This window comes from Brachyhypopomus gauderio, chromosome 3, assembly GCF_052324685.1.
Source record: "Brachyhypopomus gauderio isolate BG-103 chromosome 3, BGAUD_0.2, whole genome shotgun sequence".
Taxonomy (NCBI): domain Eukaryota; kingdom Metazoa; phylum Chordata; class Actinopteri; order Gymnotiformes; family Hypopomidae; genus Brachyhypopomus; species Brachyhypopomus gauderio.
In genome coordinates this window covers 28,158,960-28,174,245 of record NC_135213.1, presented here as the reverse complement: position 1 = coordinate 28,174,245, position 15,286 = coordinate 28,158,960, and the positions used below count along the sequence as shown (strand labels likewise).

Sequence of the window (15,286 nt, the reverse complement as noted above, 5' to 3'; positions counted from 1 at the left end):
CCTCCCCCTCCCCCCCTCCTTCTCCACCTGAGCTGAGGAGCCTTTTCTGGCCTGGCACTGTGGACACACTGTGGTCTCACTCATACTGGTGTTTTTGTCTCAGAGCAGCCGTTTCAGTACTGTCTGTTTCAGACCAACACTACTGTAAGATTACAGTTTACTTTAGACATTATGTGATGTTCGGGCACAGCCAAGGACGAGACAGGGAATCCTCGGGTTTAGCAACAGACGTCACATTTATTATAAACAGCAATTGCGCAATAGCGCACGAGAAACATTCACTACACACAGAACGTGTAAACATTAGACAACGACGAGCACAGGACACTGCGCGAGCGCACATTAAATAGACAAACCACATTAGCCCCACGTGATTACGAGACGAGTCACAGGTGAGACAGATTATCACAAGACACAACCACCACCAAGACACAGTCTTCCTCCCCTTCCCCACCGTAGTCGACGGTGGAGGCGTCGCATATCGACGGAGGGTAGCCTTCCTCCTCCTCCTCACCGTCCTCTACGGTGAGAGAGGGGCACACGGAAGGAGGGAGGTCATCCTCCGCATTACCCTCCTCCTCAGAGTCCTCCTCCCCAAACTCGCTCTGGGGTAGTGTCTGTGGCGCCGAACACGTAGAAGCCCACCCTCAGAGGCGAGAGGGCGCGGGATGGAGGAGGTTTTTTCTTTCGCTCTCGCCATGTCCGTACCGCCCCCTCGCGGATCATCTCCGCTATCTCGGGGTCGGGCGTTTCCCGTGCTGAAGCCAGCTGGAACGCGCAGACTGGGTCCTGCTCCAGCTGTTCCAGGGTTGGCGTGGCTTAATGGCGCGGTGGCGAGGAAGGAACGCGGTGATGCCGCTTGCTGGGGCGCTGGCTCTTCTTTGGCCGGGTTCTGTAGCCTGGCATTGTTGGGTGTCTCAGAAGGCTCGTTGTTTTGTGACGTTCGGGCGCAGCCAAGGACGAGACACGGAATCCTCGGGTTTAGCAACAGACGTCACGTTTATTATAAACAGCAATTGCGCAATAGCGCACGAGAAACATTCACTACACACAGAACGTGTAAACATTAGACAACGACGAGCACAGGACACTGCGCAAGCGCACATTAAATAGACAAACCACATTAGCCCCACGTGATTACGAGACGAGTCACAGGTGAGACAGATTATCACAAGACATAACCATAACCACGTAGATCCACAGACGCAGACGATGCACGTGGACACGTGGGTCCTCAACGTGACACATTAGAGTTTACATTTGACATCAGATAATTTTAGAGTTTGGAATCTGAAAAGTAAGCAATTTTGTTTTATTTAGTAAAACAGTAGTAATTTTAGAAATTTTGTTTTATCCAATCAGAAGCAAGCAGTGGCTAGTCCTCATAGGAGGGTTTTTGCATTTTACGTTTATATTTAGGGCATTTATCAGATGCTCTCACCCAGAGCGACTTACAAAGTGCTTTGCTTTTAGATAGTATAGTAGATAAATCACATTTCAAGATACACTTGAACTAGAATACTACTAAACTACAGGAGTCAGAGCTAGATAAACATACCAGTTTAACCCAAGCTGCACAGAGGTGTTTACCTCTGAGTATCTTTAACTCTTCAGTTGTAACTTCCATAGTGTAGCCCAGCGAGTTTGTCCTTCCCCATTGTGAGGACATACCCTAACCCAGTTTCAGAAACTAGTTTTCATTATTAAGTCTCTCTTACTTCTTGTTGTCTTCTTTCAGAGATCAATAACTCCATCACAGAGAGAAATCTGCATGTATCATTGGGAACAGATTACAGTCAAGACTCATACAATTCACATAATAAATAGAAGTTCTCCTGCCAGCACTCAGATAGATGCCTTCCAAAAATAACAATAACTAGATGTATTCATCTAGTACACATATATTTGGTATAGAGGAGACAGCCTACAGCTTGTTATTGACAACAGGACTGTAACGCCAGGGGCATTAGTGAGCAATGGGGCGTACACATGAGCAGAGCGAGGTTTATTAAGGGCAGATCCATAATCAGAGTCGGGGTCACGGTCCAGGTTCAACACGCATGCTCATAGTGAAAAACAGAACTGAACAGACTAGCAAAAGGAAATGAACAAAACACTAAGGAAAATACACAGCAAAATACAAGAAACACTTAAGTTGGACAACCAGATTGCAAAAAATCACTACATACATATATTCAGAAACTCATGAAACACAACCAGGTACAATGTTGACACAGGGTTTTAAATACACTAGACAAGGGAAACAGCTAGAAACAGGTGGGAATGATAATCATGGGGTGGGGTTACAAATGACATGGGAGTGGCAGGAGAAACACATGGGGAACCAAAACATAGGGTTGTTTTAGGTTTGGTGTTAGGGTTATGTTCGAGTTAACCCTAACCGTGAAGAGATCACTGGGGGAAGTTACAGGTATCACAGCGACACCACACACAGGATGATGGTAACATTGGTACTGTCTAGAAATCTGAATATGTAACTTAGTAAATAAATTATTATTTCAGAAAATATACACGTTTAAAAAGTATTTCAAAATGCCTGCCGTTTCCTGAATTCCATGCCAGAACTACCCAGAATCTTTCTGTTAAAGAAGGATGCAGGAGTGATGCTAACTGCTCTTGAGCTTTCACTGTGTGTGACTTTTTTATGTATGGCTTTTATTGTGTGTGACTTTTATTGTGTATGTTTTTTTATTGTGTGTGACTTTTATTATGTATGGGTTTTATTATGTGTGACTTTTATTGTACATGATGACCTTTTGCTTCTGCAGTGTTCTGATCTTCAGTGGTTTCCTCTGCCCCATTCCTTCTGTTTTCTGTCACACAGGCAGTAAAACACTGGCATCTCTCACTCAACACCAGATCTCTGACACAGGTTATGGTTGCACTGGATTGAGGGACAACATTCTGCAAAGTGGACATCATTTACAGCTGAGGGTCAAATTCTAGACCAAAGATCCTGACCACCTCACAGCTGCCTTCAACTGGGAGTCAGGGGTGATACCAGAGCAGGCAGTCTGCTGGCTACTGTCTACAAAACTAGACAATCACTTTCACAATCACAGCCCTACTTAATATCACATAAATGCAAAGAGTGAACTAAATGCAAAAATAAATTGACACTGTAGTTTTACAGCATTTTTAAATAGTCAGTTCTCAAGTAAGGACATCTGTCCCTTGCTCCAGTATTTCTGCAGTCTGTTCCCATTAAACACACTTACTCTCACACACCCACACACACAACGCAGGGAAACAGTCAGTTGGATAAACCAAGGCATCTGGTCCCCAGACTGGATCATATATATATAATCATACAGACCTGATCATACGTGCATTGTATTGCCAAAAGTATTTGCTCACCCATACAAATGATCAGAATCAAGTGTTCCAATCACTTCCATGACCACAGGTGTATAAATTTAAGCACCTAGGAATGTTTTACAAATATTTGTGAAAGAATGGGTCCCTCTCAGGAGCTCAGTGAATTCCAGCATGGAACAGCATGGATGCCACCTGTGCAATAAATCCAGTCATGAAATTTCCTTGCTCCTAAATATTCCAGTCAACAGTCAGCTGTATTATAAGAAAATGGAAGTGTTTGGGAAAAACAGCAACTCAACCACAAAGTGGTAGGCCATGTAAACTGATTGAGCGGGTCCTGAAGCACATAGTACAAAGAGGTTGCCAACTTTATTCAGAGTCAGTCACTATAGACATCCAAACTTCATGTGGCCTTCAGATGAGCTCAAGAACAGTGCGCAGAGAGCTTCATGGAATGGGCATCCTAGGTCAAGCAGCTGTATCCAAGCCATACATCACCAAGTGCAATGCAAAGCGTCGGATGCAGTGGTGTAAAGCACACCACCACTGGACTCTAGTGCAGTGGAGACACATTCTCTGGTGTGATGAATCACGCTTCTCTATCTGGCAATCTGATGGATGGGTCTGGGTTTGGCAGTTAACAGGAGAACAGTACCTGTCTGACTGCATTGTGCCAAGTGTAAAGTTTGTTGGAGGGGGGATTATGGTGTGGAGTTGTTTGTTAGGAGCTGGGCTTGGCCCCTTAGTTCCAGTGAAAGGAACTCATTTCTGACAATTCTATGCTCCCAACTTTGTGGGAACAGTTTGAAGCTGGCTCCTTCCTCTTCCAACATGACTGTGCACCAGTGCACAAAGCAAGGTCCATAAAGACATGGATGGCAGAGTCTGGTGTGGATGAACTTGACTGGCCTGCACAGAGTCCTGACCTGATAGAACACCTTTGGGATGAATTAGAACGGAGACAGAGAGCCAGGTCTTCTCATCCAACATCAGTATGTGACCTCACAAATGCGCTCCTGGAAAAATGGTCAGAAATCCCCATAATCACACTCCTAAACCTTGTGGACAGCCTTCCCATAAGAGTTGAAGCTGTTCTAGCAGCAAAGGGTGGACCAACGCCATATCGCACCCTATGGATTAGGAAGGGGATGTCACTTAAGCTCATATTTGAGTCCAGGAAGGTGAGTGAATACTTTTGGCAATATAGTGTATATATATATAACCGTACAACCCTGATCATACATATATCGTAGAATTGATCATATATATATATATAACAGACCTGATCATATATATCTAATGATCATATATATCTAATGTAGAGATCTGATCATATATACATATATATCGTACAGACCTGATCATATATATACTCTGGGCTGTGATGTGAAAATGTCATCATCTCCAACCTGAAAGTACACTTACAGTCCAAGAACAGTTATGCCTAGGTTTAGTGTTAGTGTTATGGTTATGACAATCAGTTATTACCTATATGAATAACTGATATTGTTATAGTCACCTATATTAATAACTGATATTGTGTTAGTTACTCATCAGACTGGGGTCTTTTCTGAGACACTACACTGTCACCGAAGCAGACAGCCTAAACAGCCATTAGCTTTTACACTTTATTTAATGTATGACTGATTGTAGGATCATTATACAATGGGCACTGTAGTTAGACAAAGACATTGTAGAGGTAATAGACTCTCACTGTCCGTACTCAACACTATTCTATACATAAAACCTCAAGTGTCCTTAAGAGCAAAAATCTGTCAAAATGTTCAAGATTAATCTCAAGCTTTCTCTTGTTTAGTCAGTAAATTAATAGGACTGTGTGAACAATCATGTCACTAGGACCTTTTCCTCTTTACTAGACTCCAGCTACAGTGAGGTGAAGTTACTCTACAGTGCTGTGTCACTCCAAGCCTTATGTTTAAGAGTTAAGCAATGTACTTTCCAGTATTTACATTCTGAGTATTTTTTTCTGGTTTCATTTTCATTCAAATCAGCCAGTCTGTTAAAACTGAGGAGATGATGAGGAGATGAAGCACTGGTGAAGAACACTTGACCACTCATGACTACTGAAGTGTCTTCAGTGTGTCCTCATATCTCCTACTGAATAAGTGAATAATGATTCCATCACAAAAGCCTTCTGTGGTCCTGGAGTGGCCTCTCCCTCTCCTCCTGCTCTCCTGTGGAGAGGATAACAACAGATTCTAATGGATTATGTGGTCTTAGGGAAAAAATTGGAAAGGTGATTGTTCAGAGTAATAGTGGAATACATTGATGTGGGACATCTGTGTAGCTGTCTTCCGCTTCAGCGGGTCCAACGGATCCTCGGTGGATAGATGTCCAAAAGCAATGCAGAAAGCAAATGTACTAAACAAATGTGGCCAAACACAGGTCACATGAAGCAGCAACATTAGACTCACACAGACCTTTTTTATTTTTACAGTTTCATCAAATGCCAAAGTCAGGATTGTGTGTGTTTGGGAAACCTCTATTTTTTTGTGCTATTTCTTAATGCCACCCACACGCATTCTTCAAAATCATGGATGACGATGGACATGAGCTGATGATTCAGGCTGTTCTGCATTTAGGACTTTTCATGGACTGTTCAGGGACCAGTGCCACGGCTGTATTGTCACACCTTCCCAGACTTCCTGCTCAGAGCTGCTGCACTGCTAAGTGATCAGGGCCCATTTCTGCCTCCCAGTCATGTCCAGTCAGACCTGTTTGCCATGTGAGCTGACAGTACAGAGTGTTTTTGGAATCCAAACTCCCACATTTCCAGCTCTGCTCCAACTAAAACATAGAGTGCATCTCAGTGGGGGGACACTTCCAAATCATCTCAGCTGTTCCACAGCGTGGAGCCTCATTCCTGCAAGCCAGAGAACCATGGTGTGATAACAGGGCAGGGCCGCAGTGGTGAACGTTCACTACCGTGCCTGGAGAACAGAAGCAGGACAAATTCTCTGTGGGAGAGCAAACTGCAGTAAACACTCATCGGCTCCAGTGACTGCCAAACACCTTGGAGAGCTTTTTTCTGTGTTCACCTTCTAGGGCTCCGCACAAGGGAAGAACAAAGGATTAATCTGAAGATGAATCCATCACTGTGATTCTCTCCAAGACTGACAGAGCATGGAAGCGTATCCAACAGGAGTGGATCTGGGGAGGAGACCAATGAACCTATTGAAAACAGCACAAGGGTTTTAGAATTTATAAATCGAAAAATGGTCTTCCTGTTACATAGGAGTAACTGTGTTAACAGCTGAGAGAAACCACAATGACAATTTATGGTCTCACTTTTTTTAGCATTTTACCCTGGCTATGCAACCGGAGAGCACAGTTCCCCACACACTGCAGTCTTTGTGGCTTTACATACATTTATATGTCAGTATGTAGCTTTTCACTCATGGTCATAAATATATGATAAACCTAAAAATTATGTGAACCTAAAGACCATTCTTGGGGGTCGTGGCAGAATAAAAATTTCCTGCCATGAATTTGCGATCTCAACTGCTGGGGTCGTCTCAACTCTGGGTCATGTGATTTCTAAGCCACCTGAATCACTGATTCTGGATCAGCACTAAGTAGGCCTACCGTGTAAGACTGTAAGTCTGTAATTTTGCTTTAGAGGCGGTTAGCTTCAGAATCAGCAGCTTAGAGTGAGTTCATCACCATTTTATCCGTCGTCAATGATTCTTCATGATCTCTAACCCAAATGGTGTCTTCGGATGAGCATAACGGCATTTGTACATTTTGTTGCCTACTTCTGTTACACTAGTCTGTAGACCTTTAAGTAAGATTATTTTCCTTCAGTTCCCTCTATCGCGCATCCTGTCTCTGTCTGTCTGTCTGTCTCTCTCTCTCTCGCTCTCTCTCCCTCTTCTTCACTCCAACGGCAGCGTCTTTCTATTTTACGGGACTATGCACTCTCAGCCAATCACAGGCAGGATCTCCTTCGTTTCAGCCTCCCTGACATCCAGCGCGAGAAGTGATGTAGCGCGCGACACGGACGCAACTCGGAACGGACCAGGCGCGAGCGGCGGGCTGCGGCGGATCAACAGAATTGAACGCTTCTACAGCTCGGGGTGCGTAACAAAACTTTGCGACTTTATTTTTGCTTGTCGTTAGAGTACATTTGTTATCTATCGGTAAACTCATATAAGACAAACATTAAAATGTTTGGAAAGGGAGCATCGCAGTCAGAGTTGTGTGATTCTGGGAGATACCGTCTTGGTTACGGCAAGTCCTAGCAAACCTAGAAACTCGTCCTCTATTCTCGAGAGGCTCAGAGAGCAGGAGTCGCTACCGAGCTTTAATGAACACTGGAATCTACAGAATTGTCCGAATTTAGTGCTGATGTTGACTGCTGCTCAGCTTAATGCTCTGTGATTATGGAGTTTGTAATCAACTTTCTGCTCATTTATTACCCTGCGACAGCGAACTTCGTTACACAGGATGGAGTAGACTATGGAGAGTGCTTTGCAGGGATTGATTGGCTACTGCCCCAAACCGGCATGCGACGTTTAATGCGAATTTTGGTCTTGGGGGAATTTTGCTTATTTGCGCACCGGAAATTACTTTTGTTGGGTTTTTGCCTAGCCTGCTTGATTAATGTTCGTCACGCGCGTGTGATGAACACCAGACGACGAGTCGCATCACATTAATGCCATAAAATTGTTCAAAAATGGAGGAAGAGTTGTGAAGACGAGACACTATTTACCTTTGTCACCGTAATCCACGGAGCGGAGCCTTCAGTCTCCGTGGCTCCACGATGCGCTTCTCATCTGGGCGGAAAGAACCAGCAGCATGTAACTGTAAAAGTTTCACGGTGATTTGTTTTCAAGTAAGCACGAGGTCGCTATGTAGGCTACACAGTACGTAGCGTGATAATCACACGGAATGGACAAGCCGACATAATGTAATTAAAAGTGCTTTTCTGTTGAAACGTGAAACCGCTAAAAAGTCATCAGCTCTCGCTGTGTTTGTAATAATTTAAGTTCATGATAGTGTCAGAGTGCACATGCGTCGTGCATTAAAAAAGTAATCACGTGCTATAATTGGATCCTACTCTTCACGCAGAAACAAACATTTGTTATGTGACATCAACCCTGTAAGGGCAAAAGTAGTGCACATTTGTAGTGCTAAGCCTTTACAAAATAACGCTTAAATGATTAACAACAGGCCCAGTTGCGCAGCGCTGTGCACATTCATGGCACACTTGTATATATCATTCCATTTTTACACTCGCCGTTTCTACTTCTGAAGATTGCCTTACCGGAACTGTAAAATAAAGTGATCCCGTATATGCGAGAATTAATCAGTCTCTGCTTTTGAGCATGTTGTGGTATGAAGCTAAATAGGTTTGCTGCTGTGAGGTTCTTAATGCTTCACATACGCACCATTTCTAGAGGTAACCGAGAGAAGCAGTCTCGTGCGTCGCCGCTGGTACGAGTCCTCGTGCAGCACGGTGCCTGTTTAGTTTCCTCTCGGGAGTTGGACAGCGCCTAGATGGCTGAACGTCTGTGTGTCAGCTGATTCTATAATGAGCAGGTCAGTGGACGGAACAGTTTTAGTGTGACAGGTACCAGGCTAATGAAGTGGGTTTTCAAGAACAGACAGACGTTCGACTCTCTCAGAAACTACTCTTCTTTACCCTGAATCGATCATTAAACATTAAGAAATGTGCTGTGTAAGGTGGAACACGCACTGATGTGCCAGTGGGTAGTGGGTGCAATCGCCCGTCAGCGGCTCTGTTACCTCTGGCTGATTGAGAAAGGATAAAGGTTCCTAAGGCCGGTGAGTAATAGTGCATAAAGGAAGTCACGTGATAGAAACCTACTAGCATTGAGAAAAGTTGCTCAGATAATTAGAATAAGATGTTTCTTTAAACAATTTAACAATCTGCGTGGGGAATTTTGTGGTGAGGGATTTGTTGTGTGTCTTATTTAGTTTTTAAAGAAATTCAGCTAAAGTACATAGCCATGTGCACGTGTGAAAGAATATTATCATGTTAACAGAATATTAATATAAACAGAACTATCACATGATCACACTTCCTGGACAGAATTATAGAATTGTGTCATGTTTGTAAGGAGCTGCTCAGACATATTAACAAAGTGGCATCATTATAATGCGAAACAGGCACATTAATTCAAGGCCTCCGAGAATGTTTTACTAATGAAACACCACGTGATGTCCTTTTGGCTGTTCCGGAGTGTTCTGAACCCTAGGGTCAGAAGAGAAAAGAATAAGGTTTATTTTCAGCCACTGAAGAATCAGTGGGGTGTGGATTCATGGGGAAGGGAGTGGGGGGGTCCTGATTGGCTAATCCACCAGGTCTGTATTTATCTTGGCAATCAGAGGGTGAGAAATGTGGGTCAGAATTTTTTGCAAAGTTTATACTTTATAACAATAATAACAAAGATTCATTGAGAGGACATACATCTGAAAATGGCATACGCACATAGAGGTTGCAAGTCAGCAAATGATCACATTAACAGCAGGTATAGAGGCTAGATCAGTCTGTCATTCCTTACAATAACACCCTTCAGCAGGTGTGGAGGTTAGTTCAGTCTGTCACTCTTTACAATAACACTCTTCAGTGGGTGTAGAGGTTAGATCAGTCTGTCACTCTTTACAATAACACTCTTCAGTGGGTGTAGAGGTTAGATCAGTCTGTCACTCTTTACAATAGCAACTTTGCTTCAATTGTTCTAGATTTTTTTCAGATTTCCTCAAGGTGGCTGGCCAGTTATGCCCTTCTCAGCATTTCTGGACATTTCTGAATTGGAGCTTCTTGTAGAAATGGTGTGGAAATGGTGTAGAATTGGTGTGGAAATGGTGTAGAAATGGTAGCTTGAAGGTCTTGTGTGTTTGGTGGCATGAATAAACCTTGTATGGCCACATTTTCATCACTCATCTTAAACCAACTCAGATTATGTTGGTTAAAAGACAATTTTTGTAGTCTGGAAAAACAAAATGAATTATTTAGTCGAGTGTTCATCAGTGAAGTAAGCAGTGAGAAAGCCCCACAATGAGACAGATCTACGGTGAGACAGATCCACAGTGAAACAGATCCACAGTGAAACAGATCCACAGTGAAACAGATCCACGGTGAGACAGATCCATGTTGAGACAGATCCAAGGTGTGACAGATCCATGTTAAACCAACAGATTGAGCTCCCCAAGAGTGAAAGACTATAGCATGCCAGGGGACAGCCAGAGAATAGAGAAAATGCACTTAAATATAAAATCCATAGAATCAAATACATGAATCAAATACATCAAGATTGTTTTGTTTATAACACCTTTATGATCACCTGGATAGAGTAGTAGCATATCTTTGAATAGTCATCTTTTAAAATAAACCAGTGGACATTTTGCATAAGGGCCATGCAGTGGAGCGTGACAGACTCCTGCCGTGTGATACAGGGCTAGAATGTAGAACCAGGCGTTCACAGATTTCACTTCAACCCTAAACTTCACTCGGCTATGGTAAAGCATGACCCAGCTTATGCCATTTGCAGCCATTGGGACAACCGTCAGCTTAAAGAAATGTGTCTGTTTTTTAGCCTGTGGCACAGTGCAGTAGCATGTGGTGATCTGTCTCCTGCACGCTGCCTGTGTTCTCGATGGTACAGCTTGGGCAGAGCACGGTCTCTGGAGGGGGTGACCTCCGTCACCAGTGCCCAGCGGTACCATATGGGAGCAGAGAGAGAGCAGACGTACAGGAGCCTGCATTAATGCAGAATCATAGGATCATAGACGATAGTATTACTGCAGGATCATAGACGATAGTATTACTGCAGGATCATAGACAGTAGTATTACTGCAGGATCATAGACAGTAGTATTACTGCAGGATCATAGACAGTAGTATTACAGCAGGATCATAGACAGTAGTATTACAGCAGGATTACAGACAGTAGTATTACTGCAGGATCACAGACAGTAGTATTACTGCTGGATCATAGACAGTAGTATTACAGCAGGATTACAGACAGTAGTATTACTGCAGCATCACAGACAGTAGTATTACTGCAGGATCATAGACAGTGTATTACTGCACGATTAAAGACAGTAGTATTACTGCAGGATCATAGACAGTAGTATTACTGCAGGATTACAGACAGTAGTATTACTGCAGGATCACAGAAAGTAGTATTATTGCAGAATCATAGACAGTAGTATTACTGCAGGATCACAGACAGGAGTATTACTGCAGGATTACAAACAGTAGTACTACTGTAGGATCATAGACAGTATTATTACTGTGGGGATCATAGACAGAAGCATTACTGTAGGATCATAAACAGTAGTATTACTGTAGGATCATAGACAGTATTATAACTAGGATCATAGACAGTAATATTACTGCAGGATCATAGACAGCAGTATAACTCTAGGATCATAGACTGAAGTATTACTGTAGGATCATAGACAGTAGTATTACTGCAGGATATACTCATATACACTCTAGCACATACACAAATGGTTGTAGGTTATCAATGATTCAGTTGCATTTACAGTACACCTGAATGTTTTAGAATAATCTAGTATATTATAGATTATTTACATGGTTTAAACTGGAAATGGTTGAGAAATGTCTTCACGTGAAAAGGAATTCCAAACAGCTCAAATGATTTGCAGATTATTTGAAATCAGCGGAGTTAAATGAATATTTTCTAGGGATGTTGTTGGCCAGATGGGTTTGTGGGTCTGACATTATTTATGCTGAAGTGCTCCAGACCACTGGGGTTGCCAGGGCACCTCATATTTGCATAAAGTAGTCATGGTCATGTACCAAGCTCTGCCTTTGTCATGCTGAGTGATTGGCCATGATTGGTCAAGAATTTCCAACATTGGCCAGCATGCACACTGCTCATCCAACCAATCAAATCTGACTGGCCAGTTGTGATAATCCAAAAGTTAATGGCCCTGGAATCACAGTATTATTATTTTCACATTATTAAGCAGATGAGTGAATAGGCTCAAAATGGTCTTTAATAGTGCATAAACATGCCTCTGATATGCTGGTCTGACAGGCTGGCCGTCACGCAGTGATTAGAGAAATAGCAACACTTCTTAGAGAAGGAGACTGGTCTCCAGAGAGAGTGAAACGTGCATCAGCCAGACAAGCATCACATCACAGCCTTTATGGCTCAGGAGGTCCAGACTGTTAAGAAGATGAGCATATGTATGGGGTCTGAAAATGCACACTGAGGACTGAATGAACAGGAGTTCATGATCACTGCACTGGCCAGTGAACACAGCACTGCAAATCTGAGTCACATCAGAGGAGCTTCAGCTGTATGGAGAGGCAGGACATACTAGTCATGTCCTTCAGCTGTATGGAGAGGCACAGACGTACCAACCATGTCCTTCAGCTGTATGGAGAGGCACATGTGTCACTTACTACGTATTCCAGCTATATGGAGAGGCACAGATTTTCTAACCATGTCCTTCAGCACAGAGTCTTTCCCATGTCTTCACTCCTGGTGGACATCTTCTAATCCAACTAACATGGCCTTCAGTCTGTGAATCACATGCTTCCATGATGTTGCCCTGCTAAAAAACAGAATTGTGTGTGTGTGTGTGTGTGTGTGTGTGCATGTGATTGTGCATTTGCGTCCTCAGAAAGGTGTGTAGAATGTGGTGTTCCCTGCCTGAGTGTGTGGGATTGTGTGTGTGTGTCCTGATAATGCTGTGTATAATTTGGTCTTCCCTGTGTGTGTGTGTGTGTGTGTGTGTGTGTGTGTGTGTGTGTGTGTGTGTGTGTGTGTGTGTGTGTGTGTGTGTGTGTGTGTGTGCTAAGAATGCTGTGTATAATGTGGTGTTCCCTGTGTGAATGTGTGTGTGTGTGTGTGTGTGTGTGTGTGTGTGTGTGTGCTAAGAATGCTGTGTATAATGTGGTGTTCCCTGTGTGAGTGTGTGTGTATGTGTGTCCTGAGAATGCTGTGTATAATGTGGTGTTCCCTGTGTGTGTGTGTGTGTGTGTGTGTGTGTGTGTGTGTGTGTGTGTGTGTGTGTGTGTGTGTGTGTGTGTGTGTGTGTGTGTGTGTGTGTGTCCTGAGAATGCTGTGTATCATGTGGTGTTCCCTTTGTGAGTGAGTGTGTGTGTCCTGAGAACATTGTACAGAATGTTCAGAGGTGATGCAAATTGGGCCAAACTCATGAGCCCCTTAGAAAACAGACCACAGGGAGTCCAGGAGTGATGAACTCTTGGCTGAGATGGTTTCCAAGCTCACTGGCACATTTGAAATACGCGTCTCTGATTTATCGTACCTGTGAAGGCTTTTATATTTAGTGTACATGAGTGTGGGTCACGTTTAAACACTACAGTTAACCTGCTTGTCTGCTGCTTGGGTGGTTTCAGGCCCAGCTGCCATACTAACAGTGCCACAGTCATCTATGGCTGGGAGGGGAGGTGAAAAAGATGCAGTGACTGGTTCTATACTTCTTTGATTTGGTTTGGTCCTAGAGAAGTGTGATGTGGTAATGTGTACAATGTAAGACAATTGTAGAAAGTTGGAGATGTCCTTAAGAGAGAAACACAGAAATACATCACCCAGAAACATCTCAACAGAAACACCTCCACAGAAACCCCTCTACAGAAACACTTCCACAGAAACGCCTCTACAGAAACAATAGTTTTCTGGAGCCCTTACTGCTGCCTCTATCATTGACTTCTTTATAGACATATCTTTGCTAAAGGGAGCTTTAAATACACACTTTTATATTGTATCTACAGTTGTATATTATATGCTGGTGTATATTGTATGTTGGTGTATATTGTATATTGATTTATATTGGGCTTTTAATAAGGGTCTTTCTCACCTGGTTTTAACATGGCTGTGATCCTCACCTGTGATCACATCAGTGATCAGTAATCAGAGTGTATATGACCAGAGCTCAACCCACAATCATGGTAGTGTGACTGCACTGGATACATGCTCACTAGCCCCTGTGTTAGGAACCCTACCACACCAGTTTGTGATACCCAGTGTATTAGAAACCCCATCTACACCAGTGTGATTATGACTGTGATATTGTATTAGAAATCCTTACACACCAGTTTGATTATGACTGTGATACTGTATTAGAAACCTCACATACACCAGTATGATTATGACGGTGATACTGTATTAGAAACCTCACATACACCAGTATGATTATGACGGTGATACCGAGTGTATTAGAAACCCCACTCCTTTAGAGTCACCACTGTGATTTCTGATATGACTGTGATATCCTAACCTTTTCAGTTAACCTGTTAGTTAATTCTGTGAGTTCAACAGATGTGTAGTATTTTAAATATTTTAATATAAATAATCCTTCATGATATAATTCTGCAATTAAATGTTCTGTCATTTTAACCCACATTTCTTACTGGGTCAAAAATAATTGTCAGTTCAGCTTCAATATTTAAACCATGGGTTAAAGTTCTCCGTCACTACGACGGATTTCCGTCATTTGAATTTTTTGGGGAAAAAATCCGTCAAATCATAATAAACCACACAGGCGTGCTATCTGTTTTGTGTCCGAATTAAATATGATCCTCTCACTGGATCGTCAACGCTGGATGGATGACGGCGGTGTCATTTGATTGACTTCCCGCCTTCTGATTTTCGGACATTACGTAGAAAAGTTACCTCCCTCCTGCCTGGGGGTGATTATACTTTCGCGAGTGACCGTAGCGCGCGACTCCGCACACCTGAGCAAACGGCGGAGGCTACTTGGCGCGTCGCATTCTTTGCAGTGTTGCCCGAAACGATATGTGGTAGTATAAAGAAACAGCCCTCAAAAACTGGGGAGGGAACATTCACCTGACCAATTTTAATGTTGCTTTGTGTTTCAGGAAAAAAAGTGCTGGAATTTAGGCTAAATGAACATGCTTGAAATTGTATCTACTTCATTTCACAACAAATAGCTATCTG

The 15,286-nt window shown here is 43.0% G+C and overlaps 1 protein-coding gene and 1 long non-coding RNA gene across 8 annotated transcripts in view; one reads left to right on the top strand and one right to left on the bottom strand.

Moving 5' to 3' along the window:
- Nucleotides 1–324: 324 nt before the first annotated feature.
- Nucleotides 325–9,092, bottom strand: LOC143510960 (uncharacterized). 4 transcript variants are annotated; one of them, XR_013130122.1, is made up of 5 exons: nt 8,751–9,092; nt 8,072–8,135; nt 6,399–6,531; nt 5,625–6,290; nt 325–5,534 (listed from the first exon to the last, which is right to left on the bottom strand). It is a non-coding gene; the product is annotated as an uncharacterized LOC143510960 (long non-coding RNA). The 4 variants fall into 4 exon arrangements; XR_013130120.1 differs by having other exon boundaries at nt 5,625–6,531; nt 8,072–8,163; XR_013130119.1 differs by having other exon boundaries at nt 5,625–6,531.
- LOC143510959 (cadherin-10-like) overlaps nt 6,855–15,286 on the top strand; it is a 43,428-nt gene continuing 34,996 nt past the window's right edge. The window contains exons 1-2 of one of the 4 annotated variants that reach the window (XM_077000880.1): nt 6,855–7,144; nt 7,316–7,436. The gene's annotated coding sequence lies outside the window, so the exon portion shown is untranslated. Of the gene's footprint in view, nt 7,145–7,268; nt 7,437–7,657; nt 8,195–15,286 lie in introns of those variants that run through there. The other 3 variants (XM_077000882.1, XM_077000879.1, XM_077000881.1) reach the window with 3 other exon arrangements.